Below are 6,451 nucleotides of genomic sequence, written 5' to 3' on the forward strand. Positions count from 1 at the left end.
TTATATCCAGAATGCATAGAATGGCATTAGTTGTCCACCTGAACCCTGACTGATACAGCGGCCACGTGGTCCAGTTTTGGCCAATAGGCTGGACGGCCTCTCCTTACTCCTGAGAAGGAGACACTGGAAGAGACATCCTCTCTCTGCCTCTGTGATGATGTGGCATTTGGATGTGATGCCTGGGACAGCTGTCCTGACTTGCCGCCAGCCTGAAACAGAGCCAACATGCAAGTAGAAGGCAGAAATGCCCAGCAAGAGGAGCTGGAGCCCTGAGAACTCGCAGCCACTGGCCTTGTAATTAACTGGTGCAGACTCATTCCTTAGGAAGCAAATGTAAAGATGGCTTGACGTGGACCGCCATATTTTCTGGGGATGAGACATTATACAGTGATTCACACTTGCTCTCCATCTTTTCCTTTTCATATTCCCACCCTTTTGGCAAGGAATATCCAGATCACCTGTGTCTCAGATGCATCACACACCTTTGAAATAGCTGTGTGAGTTATAGGTTTGCACTGGCAGATGTGTCTACAATATCACTGCATCTTTATCTTTTTTTCTAACCCCAATTAGACTTTAAAATATACTTACACTGCCAAAGCATTAGCACAGTTCTATGATTTTGAATTTCTTCTTGTTTTATCAACATACAGGCAGTCCTCACATTGCATGGTAGTTCAGGAGCATAAAAATGACCATGCAAGCTGAAACAGAGCAAAGTAATCTTAATAATAATAGGACAAATGACAATTGTTTCATTACAATTTTTGCCAAAATATTAAAACATTTTTACTTTTATTTGTAAATGTACAGGGATAGTTTAAAAACAGCAACACTGTAAATCAATGAAGTTAGAACACACCCTCACACCATTCACAAAAATAAACTCAAGATGGCTTAAAGACTTGAATATAAGACATGACAACATAAAACTTCTAGAAGAGAACATAGGCAAAACATTCTCTGACATAAATCATACCAATGTTTTCCTAGGTCAGTCTCCCAAGGCAATAGGGAAAAAAAAGCAAAAATAAATAAATGTGACCTTATTAAACTTAAAAGCTTTTGCATAGCAAAGGGAACCATAAACAAATAAAAGACAACTTATGGACTGGGAAAAAATATTGCAAATGATGCAACTGACAAGGGCTGAGCTTATAAAATGTACAAACAGCTTATACAACCAACTACAAAACAACAAACACCACCATCAAAAAATGGGCAGAATACCTAAATAGACATTTCTCCAAAGAAGACAGATGGCCAGTAGGCACATGAAAAGATGGTCAACATTGCTAATTGCTAATTATTAGAGAAATGCAAATCAAAGCTACTATGAGGTAGCACCTCACCCCAGTCAAGACATTAAAATGTCCACAAATAACAAGTGCTGAAGAGGGTGTGGATAAAAGGAAACCCTCTTATACTTTTGATGGGAATGGTGCAGCCATTATGCAAGACAGTATGGAGGGTCCTTAGAAAAACTAAAAATAGAGTTGCCATATGATCCAGCAATCCCCCATGGAGGGCAGTGGGGGAAGGGAGTGTGGACTGGGAGTGGGCCTATATCCAAACAAAACTACAATTCAAAAATACACATGCTAAAATAATAAAAAAATTAAGAATAGGATAAAATAAAAACTTTAAATTTAATTTTGAAAATTTAAAAATAAATAAGAAAAGACACATCACGTCTATGTTCACAGCAGCACTATTTACAACAGCCAAGACATTTCCCAAATGTCCATTTAGGTACAACACCTAAATGTCCATCAACAAATGAGTGGACGCAATAGAATATTACTCAGTCATAAAGAAGAATGAGATAATGCCATTTGCAGCAACATGGATGGACCTGGAGATGATCATACCAAGTGAAGTAAGTCAGAAAGAGAAAGACAAACACCGTATGATATCACTTATATGGATAATCTAAAATACAAAGCAAATGAATATATCTTACGAAACAGATATGACTCACAGACATAGAGGGGAAGAGGTGTGGGGGAGGGATGGATTGGGAGATTGGGATTACCAGATGCAACCCTATTGAGCTGGCCAAAACGTTCATTTTATGTAACATCTTATGGGAAAACTCGAATGAACATTTAGGCCAACCCAATATTTTATATAGAATGGACAAATAACAAGGTCCTACTGTATAATGCGAGGAACTATTGAATATACTGTAATAAACCATGATGGAAAAGAACATAAGAAAGAGTATATATAAAACTGAATCTATACAATGGATTAAAGACAGTCTCTTTAACAAGTGGTGCTGGGAAATCTGGTCAACCACTTGTAAAAGAATGAAACTAGACCACTTTCTAACACCATACACAAAAATAAACTCAAAATGGATTAAAGATCTAAACGTAAGACCAGAAACTATAAAACTCCTAGAGGAGAACATAGGCAAAACACTCTCTGACATACATCACAGCAGGATCCTCTATGACCCACCTCCCAGAATATTGGAAATAAAATCAAAAATAAACAAATGGGACCTAATTAACCTTAAAAGCTTCTGCACATCAAAGGAAACTATTAGCAAGGTGAAAAGACAGCCTTCAGAATGGGAGAAAATAATAGCAAATGAAGCAACCGACAAACAACTAATCTCAAAAATATACAAGCAACTCCTACAGCTCAACTCCAGAAAAATAAATGACCCAATCAAAAAATGAGCCAAAGAACTAAATAGACATTTCTCCAAAGAAGACATACAGATGGCTAACAAACACATGGAAAGATGCTCAACATCACTCATTATCAGAGAAATGCAAATCAAAACCACTATGAGGTACCATTTCACACCAGTCAGAATGGCTGTGATCCAAAAGTCTACAAATAATAAATGCTGAGAGGGTGTGGAGAAAAGGAACCCTCTTACACTGTTGGTGGGAATGCAAACTAGTACAGCCACTATGGAGAACAGTGTGGAGATTCCTTAAAAAACTGGAAATAGAACTGCCTTATGATCCAGCAATCCCACTGCTGGGCATACACACCGAGGAAACCAGAAGGGAAAGAGACACGTGTACCCCAATGTTCATTGCAGCACTGTTTATAATAGCCAGGACATGGAAGCAACCTAGATGTCCATCAGCAGATGAATGGATAAGAAAGCTTTGGTACATATACACAATGGAGTATTACTCAGCCATGAAAAAGAATACATTTGAATCAGTTCTAATGAGGTGGATGAAACTGGAGCCTATTATACAGAGTGAAGTAAGCCAGAAGGAAAAACATCAATACAGTATACTAATGCATATATATGGAATTTAGAAAGATAGTAACAATAACCCGGTGTACGAGACAGCAAAAGAGACACTGATGTATAGAACAGTCTTATGGACTCTGTGGGAGAGGGAGAGGGTGGGAAGATTTGGGAGAATGGCATTGAAACATGTAAAATATCATGTAAGAAACAAGTTGCCAGTCCAGGTTCGATGCACAATACTGGATGCTTGGGGCTGGTGCACTGGGACAACCCAGAGGGATGGTATGGGGAGGGAGGAGGGAGGAGGGTTCAGGATGGGGAACACATGTATACCTGTGGCGGATTCATTTTGATATTTGGCAAAACTAATTATGTAAAGTTTAAAAATAAAATAAAATTTAAAAAAAACTGAATCACTTTGCTGTACAGCAGAAATTAACACAACATTGTAAATCAATTATACTTCAATACAATAATTTTTTTAAATGGCAAAACTAACATTTATTTAAAAGATTGTTATTAAAAACAGAAACACTGATAAAATGTTTTATCTCTTTGTAAAAACTGTATTAAGTAGTTTGAATAGTGCCCCCCTTCAGGGAATCTTTTCTATGCTTTAGCAAATGTCACACCCTTTCTAACTTTAGATCAGCTTTCAATATGTTTTCCTTTGCACTTTCAGTTGAATATCCTTGAGAGTTCCTTTAATGTGAAATTTTTACAGTGTACTTCTTCTGGGACACCACCTTTTGGCCACACCCTTTATTTATACTTATAAATTTGCCTTCTAGCTGTGGACACTTTCTTTCTTTCTTTTTATTGGGTGCACCACATGGAATGTGGGATTTTAGTTCCCCATCCAGGGATAGAATCCATGCCCCCTGCAATGGAAGTTCCAAGTCTTAACCACTAGACTGCCAGAGAAGTCCAGCGTACACTTTCCTGAATAGCAGCAATGTCAACATTCTGAATATAGAAATATGTTAGGTATATTTCAGATATATTAGATACTACATTAGATAATATCAGAATAATCCTAATACAGTAACAACTGTTACTATCTTTGCCGTAAATTTCATTCCAAAACTCCCTGGTGGGTTCTAGACCAGACACAGTAGGACTTCCCTGGTGGTCAGTGGTTAAGACTGAGCTTCCAACACAGGGGGCGTGGGTTTGATCCCTGGTCGGGGAACTAGGATCCCAAATGCTGCGGTCCAAAAAGTAAAAGCAGTGACTTCATGGAGCCCAGCATTGAAGAGGACTGTGAGGCTACTGTTTAGGTTTGACAGAAAAGAGTGCTTCAATTGATGGGCAAGGTCTGTCAAAGTGCAGGGAAAAGAGAGTACCCATGCTCTGCACAGGCCATTCCTGGGCTAGAGCCGGCTTTTAGTTGCCAGCACATCAAAAGATATGTGATCTCTCAAGGGTGGACTTGTGCCAACCAACCAAATTTATAAGACATTGATTTATTGACTTTAACTAGAAATATAAGTGTGCCCCAGTTATGAAGTGGGACTCTGTGTGGCATAAAGAAGAGATTCAGTCTTTGGAGTCAGCTTGACCTAACTTTGTACCATGGCTGCATCTCTCACCAGCTGCATGGCTCCTCAGACCACTCAGTTGATAAGGACATTGACACTGTGTTTGAGACTGGAAGGAAAAACATGTCCTGATTAATGACCCATGTCTGAAGCAGTCAAGGGGAGGAGTAGGGGTGGCTATTTTGCTATATATTGAGGTATGTCCTAGTTTTTACAAAGTGATGCATTCTCTTCCAATGGGAAGTCTATTTTCTAGAATTTAAAAACTGCTTTTGAGTATGGATATAAAAGATGTTTGCTGCAGGATTTTTATGTCTGGTATCATCAAGCTATCTTCATGATACCAGTACAAATGACACGCGAATAAGAAATGATCACTTGTGGTTCACCCACTCTCCTGCCCAGAGCTGGAGAAAAAAAGTCAAATTTTGTATCCTGCCCATCCTCCATTTCATATATACCTTACATACCACCTGTGCTAAGAGGAATATTATACAAGCCACAAAGGGGAGCTACACAGACTATTTAACATTTTCTAGTAGTCATGTGAAAAAAGTAAAATGTTTCTACATGTTTTCACAAAAATTTTATCATACAATTTTATTACTCATTATCCTTTGTCCTACATACTCTCCCTCTCCGAGAATAATCTTCTTATCTGGCATTTGGCCTCAGGACTGCTATCTCAGAGGAGGAGACTGGCAGTCTGGTCCTCTCGCGTCTCTGACCTCCCTGGTGTGCAGGTGCTCCTGGGTGGCTGACAGCGGCTGCCCAGCCTGGAACTTGGGGCTCTCTCTGTGGAACACTGGGGACTCCACAAGCCCTCCTTGGGCAGGCTCTCAGCCACGCTAAATTATTTTTCTATCTTGGATTCACTCAAAATTTCCCCTATAATCATGTATTTTTTAAAACTTGGACAAAAGGACAGGTTTCTTTCTTAACTTCTTCAAGCTGCCTTTATGGAAGTGAATCTATGGTTCTCAGATTCAGCAGGTCTGGGATGGGGTTCAAAGTTTGCATGACTCAAAGTTCCCAAGGGATGGCAATGCTGCTGGTCCAGGGACCACACTTTGAGGATGACTCATACATACTGGGTTAACCAAAAAGTTCATTTGGATCCTGAACAGATCTTTTGGCCAACGTTATTTGTTTAATTGGAGGAAGGAGATGAGGACACTTTGGTATTTGAAAGTAAAAGAATTTTGTAAAGTGGAAAGCTTCAGGTTACATCTTGCCTCCAAAAGAAGCTAATTCCAATTCTTCTCCAGTGAAGCGAAGTGAAAGTCGCTCAGTTGTGTCCATCTTTTCGACCCCATTGACTATACAGTCCATGGAATTCTTCAGGACAGAATACTGGAGTGGGTAGCCTTTCCCTTCTCCAGGGGATCTTCCCAACCCAGGGATGGAACCCAGGTTTCCTTCATTGCAGGCGGATTCTTTACCAGTTGAGCCACAAGGGAAGCCCATTCTCCAGAACCATGCCCCAGACACTGCCTCTTCTGAAACTTCTCCCCCACCCCTACTAGAGCACCCAGGCTCTCCCTCTGCTTGCACAGGCCTCCGCCACAGCCCTCTTCTGTCCCACGGTGCAGTAAGCATCCGGCACACATGCTGACAGCCTTCTGGGTGGCAGCACCCTGTCCCCAACACCAGAACCTCTCACACAGTCCCTCGACCAAGG

Source organism: Bos mutus, chromosome 1 (assembly GCF_027580195.1).
Source record: "Bos mutus isolate GX-2022 chromosome 1, NWIPB_WYAK_1.1, whole genome shotgun sequence".
NCBI lineage: Eukaryota > Metazoa > Chordata > Mammalia > Artiodactyla > Bovidae > Bos > Bos mutus.